We start from the raw sequence: 13,418 nt of genomic DNA, 5'->3' as shown, positions 1-13,418 counted from the left end.
GAGCCAGAGACAGTGTTTGTGAGAGTCTGAAAGACAGTCTGTGAGAGTGTCTGTGAGAGTCTGTGAGAGAGTATCTGTGAGAGTGTCTGTGAGAGTGTGTGAGAGTCTGTGAGAGAGTGTCTGTGAGAGAGTATCTGTGAGAGTCTGTGAGAGAGTATCTGTGAGAGTCTGTAAGAGTGTCTGTGAGAGAGTGTCTGTGAGCGTCTGAGAGAGTGTCTGTGAGAGTCTGAGAGAGTGTCTGTGAGAGAGTGTCTGTGATAGTGTCTGTGAGAGTGTCTGAGAGAGTGTCTGAGAGCGAGTCTGTGAGAGAGTGTCTGTGAGACAGTGTCTGTGAGATAGTGTCTATGAGAGTGTGAGCGTCTGTGAGAGAGTGTCTGTGAGAGAGTGTCTGTAAGAGAGTGTCTGAGAGTGAGTGGGAGAGTCTGTGAGAGAGTGTCTGTGAGAGAGTATCTGTGAGAGTCTGTGAGAGAGTATCTGTGAGAGTCTGCGAGAGTGTCTGTGAGAGTCTGTGAGAGAGTGTCTGTGAGGGTCTAAGAGAGTGTCTGTAAGAGTCTGAGAGAGTGTCTGTGAGAGTCTGAGAGAGAGTCTTTGAGAGAATCTGTGAGAGTCTGAGAGTGTCTGTGAGAGTCTGCGAGAGAGTGTCTGTGAGAGTGTATGTGAGAGTGTGTGAGAGTCTGTGAGAGAGTGTCTGTGAGAGTCTGTGAGAGAGTGTCTGTGAGAGTCTAAGAGAGTGTCTCTGAGAGTCTGAGAGAGTGTCTGTGAGAGTCTGTGAGAGAGTGTCTGTGAGAGTCTGCGAGAGTGTCTGTGAGAGTCTGTGAGAGAGTGTCTGTGAGAGTCTGAGAGAGTGTCTGTGAGAGTCAGAGAGTGTCTGTGATAGTCTGTGAGAGAGTGTCTGTGAGAGAGTGTCTGTGAGAGTGTGAGAGTGTCTGAGAGAGTCTGTGAGAGAGTGTCTGCGAGAGAGTGCCTGTGAGAGTGTGAGAGTCTGTGAGAGGGTGTCTGTGAGAGTGTCTGTAAGAGTGAGTCTGTGAGAGTGTCTGTGAGAGAGTGTCTGTGAGAGAGTGTGTGAGAGAGTGTCTGTGAGAGAGTGTCTGTGAGAGAGTGTGTGAGAGAGTGTCTGTGAGAGTGAGTCTGTGAGAGTGAGTCTGTGATAGTGAATCTGTGAGAGAGTCTGTGAGAGTCTTTGAGAGAGTGTCTGTGGGAGTGTCTGTGTGAGAGTGTCTGTGAGAGTCTGTCTGTGAGAGAGTCTGTGAGAGAGAGTCTATGAGAGTGTCTGTGAGAGAGTGTCTGTGAGAGTGTCTGTGTAGGAGTGCCTGTGAGAGTGTCTGTGAGAGTGAGTCTGTGAGAGTGAGTCTGTAAGAGTGAGTCTGTGAGAGAGTCTGTGAGAGTCTTTGAGAGAGTGTCTGAGAGTGTCTGTGATAGTGTCTGTGAAAGTCTGTCTGTGGGAGTGAGTCTGTGAGAGAGAGTCTGTGAGCGTATTTGTGAGAGAGTGTCTGTGAGAGTGACTGAGAGAGTTTGTGAGAGTGTGTGAGAGAGTGTCTGTGAGAGAGTGTCTTTGTGAGTCTGTGAGAGAGTGTCTGTGAGAGAGTGTCTCTGAGAGAGTGTCTCTGAGAGAGAGTCTAAGAGAGAGAGTCTGTGAGTGTCTGTGAGAGAGTGTCTGTGAGAAAGTGTCTGTGAAAAAGTGTCTGTGAGAGTCTGTCTGAGTGTCTGTGAGAGTGTCTGTGAGAGAGTCTGGAGGGAAAGTCTGTGAGAGAGAGTCTGTGAGAGAGTGTCTGTGAGAGAGTCTGTGAGAGAGAGTCTGTGAGACAGAGTCGGTGAGACAGAGTCTGTGAGAGTGTCTGTGAGAGAGTGCCTCTGAGAGTGTCTGTGAGAATCTGTGAGAGAGTGTCTGTGAGAGAGAGTCTGTGAGAGAGTGTCTGTGAGAGAGTGTCTGTGAGAGTGTGAGAGAGTGTCTGTGAAAGAGTGTCTGTGAGAGAATGCCTGTGAGAGTGCCTGTGAGAGTGTCTGTGAGAGAGTCTGTAAGAGAGAGTCTGTGAGAGAGTCTGCGAGACAGAGTAGGTGAGACAGAGTCTGTGAGAGTGTCTGTGAGAGTGCCTGTGAGAGAGTGCCTGTGAGAGAGTGCCTGTGAGAGTGTCTGTGAGAGAGAGTCTGTGAGAGTGTCTGTGAGTGTGTCTGTGAGAGTGTCTGTGAGAGAGTGTCTGTGAGAGTCTGTGAGAGACTGTCTGTGAGAGTGTGTCTGTGAGAGAGTGTCTGTGAGTCTATGAGAGTGTGTGTGAGAGTGTCTGTGAGAGTGTCTGTGAGAGAGTGTCTGTGAGAGAGTCTGTGAGAGAGAGTCTGTGAGACAGAGTCTGTGAGAGTGTCTGTGAGAGAGTGTCTGTGTGAGAGTGTTTTTTTATTGGCGCCTGTACTGCCGTTCCTCTGGGATCCATCCCCATTTCTCTACAGCTGCCTAGTTGTGTCCATTTGCGCAGGCCAGAATTTGGGATGAGGCAGGGTTACTGGTGGCCCCCGGGTAAATCCTGGTTATAACTGCATTACGGGTCTAGAACCGTGATATTTCACCTTCACATTTCATCCTTTCTTCTCAGCTGCTTTGATCTGCCGTTGGTGTAGTTATCATTCCGCTTGAGTGACTTCACGCTATCTTTCTTCTGACAAAAAAGGAAGTTGGTCTCCACATATTCCATATGTTTAGACTTTGACACTGGAGAAACAAGCATTGGTATGGCCTATGCAAATTCTAGTGACTTTGTCAATGTTTTTTTACATGTTGCACAGCAATTGAGCTTCTTGCAACATGGCTTTAAGTTTTTTTTAAAAGCGCTATGACGTGGACAATGCTGGTTGCATCATGGCACTTTTGTTTTTAATTTTGCCCATGTTGCACAGCAGCTCAACTGCTGAACAACATGTGAAACAAGCATTGGCATAGCCAATAGGTCTCGCCTTTGGGAACTTATAAGTGTTTAGCCAGAGATATTGACTTTACCTATGTCTTTAAGCTGTGCTGTACAGAAGTTTGCAGCATGCTGAAAAGTTATAAAAAAGAAGTGTCAGAAGCATTTTTATTACCTTAGATATCACCAAAAAAGCATTGTGTACAACTAAACGACCATATTAAAAAAATATTTTTAAAAAGTCTTGAGTTTTTTTTGTCCTTTCAATGCTGGCAACTTGTATCTGCCTGTCCCAATGGTTGCTTGTTGTGGTTTTTTTTGTTATAGGGGGCATAAATAGCAGGTGGGTGAAGGTCAGTCAGTCAGTCAGTCAGTGAGAGTGAGTGAGAGAGTCAGTCAGTCAGTGAGAGTGAGAGAGTTAGTCAGGGAGAGAGTGAGAGTCAGTGAGAGAGTGAGAAAGTCCGTCAGTGAGAGTGAATGAGAGTGAGAGAGTGAGTCAGTCAGTGAGTGAAAGAGAGTGAGTCAGTGAGATAGTCAGTCAGTGAGAGTGAGTCAGTCTTTAAGCGAGAGTGGGAGAGTGAGTCTGTGAGAGTGAGTCTGTGAGAGGGTGTCTGTGAGAGTGAGTCTGTGAGAGTGAGTCTTTGAGAGTGTAAGAGAGTGTCTGTGAGAGAGTGTCTGTGAGAGTCTGTGAGAGTGTCTGTGAGAGTGAGAGAGAGTGTCTGTGAGAGTCTGTGAGAGAATGTCTGTGAGAGTCTGAGAGAGTGTCTATGAGAGTCTGAGAGAGTGTCTGTGAGAGTCTGAGAGAGTGTCTGTGAGAGTCTGAGAGAGTGTCTGTAAGAGTCTGAAAGACAGTCTGTGAGAGTGTCTGTGAGAGTCTGTGAGAGAGTATCTGTGAGAGTGTCTGTGAGAGTGTGTGAGAGTCTGTGAGAGAGTGTCTGTGAGAGAGTATCTGTGAGAGTCTGTGAGAGAGTATCTGTGAGAGTCTGTAAGAGTGCCTGTGAGAGAGTGTCTGTGAGCGTCTGAGAGAGTGTCTGTGAGAGTCTGAGAGAGTGTCTGTGAGAGAGTGTCTGTGAGAGTGGAGAGTGTCTGAGAGAGAGTCTGTGAGAGAGTGTCTGTGAGACAGTGTCTGTGAGATAGTGTCTATGAGAGTGTGAGAGTCTGTGAGAGAGTGTCTGTGAGAGAGTGTCTGTGAGAGAGTGTCTGAGCGTGAGTGGGAGAGTCTGTGAGAGAGTGTCTGTGAGAGAGTATCTGTGAGAGTCTGTGAGAGAGTATCTGTGAGAGTCTGCGAGAGTGTCTGTGAGAGTCTGTGAGAGAGTGTCTGTGAGAGTCTAAGAGAGTGTCTGTAAGAGTCTGAGAGAGTGTCTGTGAGAGTCTGAGAGAGAGTCTTTGAGAGAATCTGTGAGAGTCTGAGAGTGTCTGTGAGAGTCTGCGAGAGAGTGTCTGTGAGAGTGTATGTGAGAGTGTGTGAGAGTCTGTGAGAGAGTGTCTGTGAGAGTCTGTGAGAGTGTCTGTGAGAGTCTGTGAGAGAGTGTCTGTGAGAGTCTGAGAGAGTGTCTGTGAGAGTCAGAGAGTGTCTGTGATAGTCTGTGAGAGAGTGTCTGTGAGAGAGTGTCTGTGAGAGTGTGAGAGTGTCTGAGAGAATGTCTGAGAGAGTCTGTGAGAGAGTGTCTGCGAGAGAGTGCCTGGGAGAGTGTGAGAGTCTGTGAGAGGGTGTCTGTGAGAGTGTCTGTGAGAGTGAGTCTGTGAGAGTGTCTGTGAGAGAGTGTCTGTGAGAGAGCGTTTGAGAGAGTGTCTGTGAGAGAGTGTCTGTGAGAGAGTGTGTGAGAGTGTGTCTGTGAGAGTGAGTCTGTGAGAGTGAGTCTGTGAGAGTGAATCTGTGAGAGAGTCTGTGAGAGTCTTTGAGAGAGTGTCTGTGGGAGTGTCTGTGTGAGAGTGTCTGTGAGAGTCTGTCTGTGAGAGAGTCTGTGAGAGAGAGTCTATGAGAGTGTCTGTGAGAGAGTGTCTGTGAGAGTGTCTGTGTAGGAGTGCCTGAGAGAGTGTCTGTGAGTGTTGGACCCGGCCTCGTGGCGTGGTCCTTAACCCCCTGGATTGTGCCCGTTCCCCGCCCCGGCCGTCACGGGCCACCCGTCTGAACTGCACCAAGGCCCTTCACCCGGAGCTGCACGTGGACGCACACTCCTCGTGGCTCCGCCATCTTGTGGGCATCCACGTCACACCGTGCACCAGCCGGCGCGACCCCGCTCAACCCGGCCTCGACCCCAGCGAAGCCCCGACATCGAGGCACCACGAACTAGCCAGGGGGTGCCACAGGAACCATTCATCGCCCCCGGCGGAGGACAGTATCGATGGGACCCCCAACTGTCCTCCCCTCTCGAGGTGTGATCGCCCTGCAACTCCCATGGGCCTGGCGCCTCTCCTGCTGGGCGTCTGGCCGCCTCCACCCGGCCACTCCGCCCCCTCGGGCGCATAGGTCCGGACATCAAAGGGCTCCAGACCTATATCTGGGGCGACCCCACCACAGCTCGGCAGTTGTATCCCGGAGTCGAGAGCCCTGCTGATTGAATCGCGGCCGACCCTACGGAGAAGAACTCTTGTCGGAACCATCACGAGCCCTGCTGACTGCGTCGCGGCTCCCTCCTGTGAACCCTTTTCTGAACCACCTGGAACATCGGAGCCCTGCAGACGCCGTCGCGGCCCAACCTCGCTGGAACCTTCCTCGGAGCCCTGCTGACGACGTCGCGGCTCGAGCTGAACAGAGACCATCTTGAGAGCCCTGCTGATTGAATCGCGGCTCTCCACGAACTGTACGCCAGAGCCCTGCTGACGCCGTCGCGGCTTGACCCCTCCGAGATCGGAGGTCCTCCAGCGTGAGGATAAGAACTGGGCCCCAGGTACCCTCGTACCGCATTCCTGCCAAAGACTGTCCCGCTACCCCTACCCTTCCAAAGAGACATTGGGACTTTTGGTGGATCCCTCGATCCCTTCGTGTAAATATTGAGCTCGTAACCTTTTATTGATGATAAAGAATTGCTTGTCTTGAGACAACCTCCTTGAGTCCGGTGTGGTGGTGTTACTGTGCTAGTACGGGATAGGAGAAGGATCTCTCAGGAGACTTCTCGGCAGCGCTCGGCTACTTCGTGCAGTGAGAGGGCCCCCCCCCCCTTGGTGGTCTCACCGACTCCTCGGGGTCCGCCTTCCAACATTTGGTGGCCAGCGACGGGATCCGAGCCGAACGCAGTACGTACCAGCCAGTACCCACTAGCTACCCATCCAAACGAATAGCATCATGAGCAGCCAGGAAAACAACGCGACAATGGAGTTCCAGCCCGAATGGCTGGAAGAATATACGCACAAAGAATTAAAACAGTTCTGCAGAGACAAAGGCATTGCAACCACCAGCCTCGGTACCAAGGAAGAGATGCAGAAAGCTCTGAGGGCATGGTTGGAGGCTGGGGCAGGCCCCTCCCAGGAAGAAGGGCCCTTGCCCCTGACGGAGACCACAGCAACCGCACTGACCCCGGCAACCGGAGGAAGAAAGAGCCTAGAAACCGGCCTCTCCGAGGAAGAAATACGAGAGCGGGAAAAGGTCCGGAGCCACGAACTAGAGCTCGCCCGACTGCGGCTGGACGGCGAACTCCAGCTGGCAGAAAAGAAACTGGCCCTCGAGCAGCTACGCCTTCAAGAAGAAATAGAAGAGAAGAGACGACACCGGGAGTTGGAGGAAAAGAAACTAACTCTTGAGCACGAGCGCAGTCTCAAGGAGCTCGAGATCAAGGCCAAGAACGGAGGGACCAACACCCCCAGTACTAGAGACACTCTACCGCCCCCCGAGGCCAAGGTGCATATCCCGAAGGAGGTCGTCAAGGAGTATTACAAGAATGACGATATCCAACAATGGTTCAAGGCATACGAGGTGGCCATGACCTCCCATCGGGTGCCCCGAAAAGACTGGGGCGCAGGCCTGTGGGGGCGATTCCTGAGTGAAGGGCGGGACACGCTGCTCCAGCTACCGGAGGAGGTGATGACCTCCTACGATCACATGAAGGAGGCCCTGCTCACCCGATACGGGCTAACAGCGGAGATGTACCGCCAGCGGTTCCGAGACTGCAAGAAAATCCCGGGTACCACATGGGTGGAATATGTGGACTTTTTCAGTCGGGCCCTAGAAGGGTGGATCAAAGGCAGCAAAGTGACCACCTACGGACAACTGGTCGACCTCATCGTCTGGGAACACCTTTCCAATAATTGCTTCGTGGAACTGAGACAGCACCTCCTCGACAGCAAAATGACCGACCCGCGAAAACTTGCCGTCGAGGCCGATCGATGGGTCAACTCCCGGGTCCCCCGGAGCTCAATGGGGGAGTACCAGAGGAACCCCAACGGACCCCCACGCCAGCGCGGTGGGGGGGGAGGGCCGAACAGGAACCGAGACCCTCCCGCTGGGGCCCCCAGGAGCCCCCCTCGAGGGCCACCGCAGCCACATCTCTCCCCGAGCCTAGCGCGAAGGGTGGGCCCGGCCCGACCCGGACCACGGCCACCCGTGACCTGCTATGGCTGCCAACAAACCGGACACTTTGCCAGCGACCCGGCCTGCCCCCTGAACCGAAGAAACGGGGCCGGCGGGCCCCCGCCCCGGCAGCTGACAGCCGCCGCCTTGGGGGGAGAGGAGGAAGAAGAGGCCCTCGACCGAGAAAACACTGAGTGGGAGCCGGCAGCCATGTCCCTGGTCTGCCTGGGTAGCCGAGAGATGGTACCCTGCACCCCCATCCCAACCAACACCCAGAAGTACCGGCAGCAGGTCACGGTCAACGGACAACGGGCCGAAGCCCTTCGCGACACCGGCGCCAGTATCACCGCTGTCCGCTGCCACCTGGTGACCCCTGAACAGATTCTACCGAATGTGCTGTGCCCGGTGCGGACGGCCGACAACAGTGAAAGCCTATGCCAGATGGCCCTGGTCCCCTTCGAGTGGGGAGGGGTGACGGGCCTGCTGAAGGTGACGGTGCGCGACGACGCCCCGGTCGACTGCCTCCTGGGGAACGACTTGGAGAGTTCCCCCTGGGCTCAAGTAGAACGACGAGAGCACCTCCGAATGTTGGGACTGGCTGATTGGGCCTGCGCCATCACCCGGTCCATGACCGCCCAGGCCCCCCGCTCCTCCTCGACCTCCGGGACGGCCCGACCCGAGGGGCTCACACCCCCTCCCGCCAGCAGCGAGGAGGAGGCGGACGCCGACCCCGGGCCCAGCGAATCCTCCCCCGAAGACATGGCTTCTCCGAGCGCCCTACCAGAACTGACGCAATGGCAACATGAAGGGGGCCCCACCCGAGAGCAGTTCCAGCAAGAGCAACAGTCCTGTCCCTCTCTCGAAGGGGTCCGACAGCAGGCGACCGCGCAAGCCAACGGTGACCAGACCGGCACCCACTGGATCTACTGGGCCGAGGGCCTGTTGTACAGTGAACAGAAAGTGGCAGAACTCGGGGCCGGCCGCGTGTTGGTGGTCCCCCTCCGCTTCCGGGAGTTCCTTCTCAACCTGGCCCATGATGTGCCCCTCGCCGGACACTTGGGGCAAGACAAAACGTACAGTCGTCTGGTGACCCACTTCTACTGGCCTCGGATGCGGAGAGATGTGGACAACCACTGCCGGTCCTGCCAGACCTGCCAAGCCAGCGGGAAGACGGGGGGTCGGGTCAAGGCCCCCCTCCAGCCCTTTCCCGCCGTCAGCACCCCGTTTGAACGAGTCGGAATCGACATTGTGGGACCCCTGGACCCCCAAACCGCCCTGGGCCACCGCTTCATCCTGGTCCTCGTGGACCACGCCACCAGGTACCCGGAGGCGGTCCCGCTCAGAACTATAACGGCCCCTGTGGTAGGCCGGGCCTTGATGGGGATCTTCTCCCGAGTGGGATTCCCCAGCGAAGTGGTGAGCGACCGTGGCACGAACTTTATCTCCAGGTACATGCGGTCCCTGTGGCAACAATGCGGGGTCACATACAAGTTCACGACCCCATATCACCCTCAGGGGAACGGGCTGGTTGAGCGGTTCAACCGAACATTGAAAGGGATGATCCAGGGCCTGGAAGAACCCCTCAGGCGGAAATGGGATGTCCTGCTGCCCTGCCTCCTGTTTGCCTATCGGGAGGTCCCGCAGAAGTCCCTGGGGTTCAGCCCGTTTGAACTATTGTATGGGCACCCGGTCCGCGGACCACTCAGCCTGGTCAAGGAGGGCTGGGAGATGAAGCCCCGAGGCGCCCCTCCTGACGTCTACCGATACCTCCTGACCCTCCGAAACCAGACCCGTAAGTTCCGAGCCATAGCCGAAGCCAACCTCGAGGCCAGCCAGGAGGACATGAAGCGGTGGTACGATCGCAACACTTCTACGGTAGAATTCGAGCCAGGTCAGAAAGTATGGGTCATGGCCCCGGTCGAACCCGGCGCCCTCCAGGACAAGTGGACCGGGCCCTTCAAGGTGGTGGAGAAGAAAAGTCCCGTCACCTACCTGGTCGATCTGGAGTCCCCCCGGAACCCCCTCCGGGTCCTACATGCGAACAGGCTAAAACCCCACTTCGCCCGGACCGAACTGAGCCTGCTGCTGGCGACCGACGAGGGGAGCGAGGACGACTCCGAGCCCTTGCCCGACCTCTTGCAATCCGACAGTCACGATGGATCGATCGAAGGGGTCCAACTCGCCTCGTCCCTGACCCCGGAGCAGCGCAACGACTGCCAGCGATTACTGCGGGACTACGCAGCCCTCTTCTCTCTCACCCCGGGGGTGACCCACTGGTGCGTCCACGACGTCGACACCGGGGAGAACCCCCCCATACGACACAGAGCCTACCGGGTGCCTGACCGAGTGCGGGCCTGCATCCAGGCCGAAGTAGCGAAGATGCTGGCCCTGGGGGTCATCGAGCCTTCCGACAGCCCGTGGGCCAGCCCTGTCGTCCTGGTGCCCAAGGCCGCAGCTCCCGGTCACCCCCCGGAGTTGCGATTCTGCGTGGACTACCGAGCCCTGAATGTAGTAACCAAGACAGACGCACACCCGATACCCCGGGCCGACGAACTGATCGACCGCCTAGGGGCCGCTCGCTACTTGAGCACGCTGGACCTCACCGCCGGGTACTGGCAAATCCAGCTCACCCCCGGCGCCCAAGAAAGATCCGCCTTTTCGACCCCGGATGGGCATTACCACTTTCGGGTGATGCCCTTCGGAATGAAGAACGCCCCGGCCACCTTCCAAAGACTGGTGAACAAGGTTTTGGCCGGGCTTGAGGCCTTCAGCGCGGCCTACTTAGATGACATTGCCGTGTACAGCAACCACTGGGCCGAGCACCTTCTCCACCTGAAGGCCGTCCTGGCCGCCCTTCAGCGGGCCGGGCTCACAATCAAGGCCAGCAAATGCCAAATCGGCCACGGATCCGTGACCTACCTGGGCCATCAAGTGGGGAGCGGGCAGGTGGCCCCCCTCCAAGCAAAGATAGATGCCATCCAGACCTGGGAACCCCCCACTACCCAGACCGCTGTCCGGGCCTTCCTGGGCCTCACCGGATACTACCGGCGGTTTATCCGAGACTATGGGAGCATTGTTGGCCCCCTCACAGAGTTAACGTCCAAAAAGCAGCCCAAGAAGGTACACTGGACACCCCGCTGCCAAACAGCCTTCGACACCCTAAAGACAGCCATGTGTACTGCTCCGGTGCTGCAGGCCCCGGACTACCAGAAGGAGTTCGTGGTACAGACGGACGCCTCCGAGTATGGGATCGGGGCCGTCCTATCCCAAGCCGACGAAAAGGGGCTCGACCGACCAGTGGCCTTCATCAGCCGACGACTACTGCCCCGAGAGCAACGCTGGAGCACTATTGAGCGTGAGGCCTTCGCTGTGGTGTGGGCCCTCAAGAAGCTCCGGCCCTACCTCTTTGGCACCCACTTCCGGGTCCAGACCGACCACCGGCCCTTGCAATGGCTAATGCAAATGCGGGGCGAGAACCCCAAGCTGCTGCGGTGGTCCATCTCGCTACAAGGGATGGACTTTGACGTCGAACACCGGCCCGGCAATGACCACGCCAACGCCGACGGCCTGTCCCGCTTCTTCCGCCTTGACGAGGAGAATCCCCAAGGAGATGGGTGACTCTCCATGCCTTCGGCTGGGGGGGACGCCTGTTGGACCCGGCCTCGTGGCGTGGTCCTTAACCCCCTGGATTGTGCCCGTTCCCCGCCCCGGCCGTCACGGGCCACCCGTCTGGACTGCACCAAGGCCCTTCACCCGGAGCTGCACGTGGACGCACACTCCTCGTGGCTCCGCCATCTTGTGGGCATCCACGTCACACCGTGCACCAGCCGGCGCGACCCCGCTCAACCCGGCCTCGACCCCAGCGAAGCCCCGACATCGAGGCACCACGAACTAGCCAGGGGGTGCCACAGGAACCATTCATCGCCCCCGGCGGAGGACAGTATCGATGGGACCCCCAACTGTCCTCCCCTCTCGAGGTGTGATCGCCCTGCAACTCCCATGGGCCTGGCGCCTCTCCTGCTGGGCATCTGGCCGCCTCCACCCGGCCACTCCGCCCCCTCGGGCGCATAGGTCCGGACATCAAAGGGCTCCAGACCTATATCTGGGGCGACCCCACCACAGCTCGGCAGTTGTATCCCGGAGTCGAGAGCCCTGCTGATTGAATCGCGGCCGACCCTACGGAGAAGAACTCTTGTCGGAACCATCACGAGCCCTGCTGACTGCGTCGCGGCTCCCTCCTGTGAACCCTTTTCTGAACCACCTGGAACATCGGAGCCCTGCAGACGCCGTCGCGGCCCAACCTCGCTGGAACCTTCCTCGGAGCCCTGCTGACGACGTCGCGGCTCGAGCTGAACAGAGACCATCTTGAGAGCCCTGCTGATTGAATCGCGGCTCTCCACGAACTGTACGCCAGAGCCCTGCTGACGCCGTCGCGGCTCGACCCCTCCGAGATCGGAGGTCCTCCAGCGTGAGGATAAGAACTGGGCCCCAGGTACCCTCGTACCACATTCCTGCCAAAGACTGTCCCGCTACCCCTACCCTTCCAAAGAGACATTGAGACTTTTGGTGGATCCCTCGATCCCTTCGTGTAAATATTGAGCTCGTAACCTTTTATTGATGATAAAGAATTGCTTGTCTTGAGACAACCTCCTTGAGTCCGGTGTGGTGGTGTTACTGTGCTAGTACGGGATAGGAGAAGGATCTCTCAGGAGACTTCTCGGCAGCGCTCGGCTACTTCGTGCAGTGAGAGGGCCCCCCCCCCCTTGGTGGTCTCACCGACTCCTCGGGGTCCGCCTTCCAACAGTGAGAGTGAGTCTGTGAGAGTGAGTCTGTAAGAGTGAGTCTGTGAGAGAGTCTGTGAGAGTCTTTGAGAGAGTGTCTGAGAGTGTCTGTGATAGTGTCTGTGAAAGTCTGTCTGTGGGAGTGAGTCTGTGAGAGAGAGTCTGTGAGCGTATCTGTGAGAGAGTGTCTGTGAGAGTGACTGAGAGAGTCTGTGAGAGTGTGTGAGAGAGTGTCTGTGAGAGAGTGTCTTTGAGAGTCTGTGAGAGAGTGTGTGTGAGAGAGTGTCTCTGAGAGAGTGTCTCTGAGAGAGAGTCTAAGAGAGAGAGTCTGTGAGTGTCTGTGAGAGAGTGTCTGTGAGAAAGTGTCTGTGAGAAAGTGTCTGTGAGAGTCTATCTGAGTGTCTGTGAGAGTGTCTGTGAGAGAGTCTGGAGGGAAAGTCTGTGAGAGAGAGTCTGTGAGAGAGTGTCTGTGAGGGAGTCTGTGAGAGAGAGTCTTTGAGACAGAGTCTGTGAGAGTGTCTGTGAGAGAGTGTCTGTGAGAGAATGCCTGTGAGAGTGCCTCTGAGAGTGTCTGTGAGAGTCTGTGAGAGAGTGTCTGTGAGAGAGAGTCTGTGAGAGAGTGTCTGTGAGAGAGTGTCTGTGAGAGTGTGAGAGAGTGTCTGTGAAAGAGTGTCTGTGAGAGAATGCCTGTGAGAGTGCCTGTGAGAGTGTCTGTGAGAGAGTCTGTGAGAGAGAGTCTGTAAGAGAGTCTGTGAGACAGAGTCGGTGAGACAGAGTCTGTGAGAGTGTCTGTGAGAGTGCCTGTGAGAGAGTGCCTGTGAGAGAATGCCTGTGAGAGTGTCTGTGAGAGAGAGTCTGTGAGAGTGTCTGTGAGTGTGTCTGTGAGAGTGTCTGTGAGAGAGTGTCTGTGAGAGTCTGTGAGAGACTGTCTGTGAGAGTGTGTCTGTGAGAGAGTGTCTGTGAGTCTATGAGAGTGTGTGTGAGAGTGTCTGTGAGAGTGTCTGTGAGAGAGTGTCTGTGAGAGAGTCTGTGAGATAGTCTGTGAGACAGAGTCTGTGAGAGTGTCTGTGAGAGAGTGTCTGTGTGAGAGTGCCTGTGAGAGAGTGTTGTGAGTGTCTGTGACAGAGTCTGTGAGAGAGTGTTTGTGAGAGAGAGTCTGTGAGAGAGTGTCTGTGAGAGAGAGTCTGTGAGAGAGTGTCTGTGAGAGAGAGTCTGTGAGAGAGTGTCTGTGAGAGA

Source organism: Triturus cristatus, chromosome 1_1, assembly GCF_964204655.1.
Source record: "Triturus cristatus chromosome 1_1, aTriCri1.1, whole genome shotgun sequence".
Classification (NCBI taxonomy): Eukaryota; Metazoa; Chordata; class Amphibia; order Caudata; family Salamandridae; genus Triturus; species Triturus cristatus.
This window is presented reverse-complemented; position numbering follows the sequence as displayed.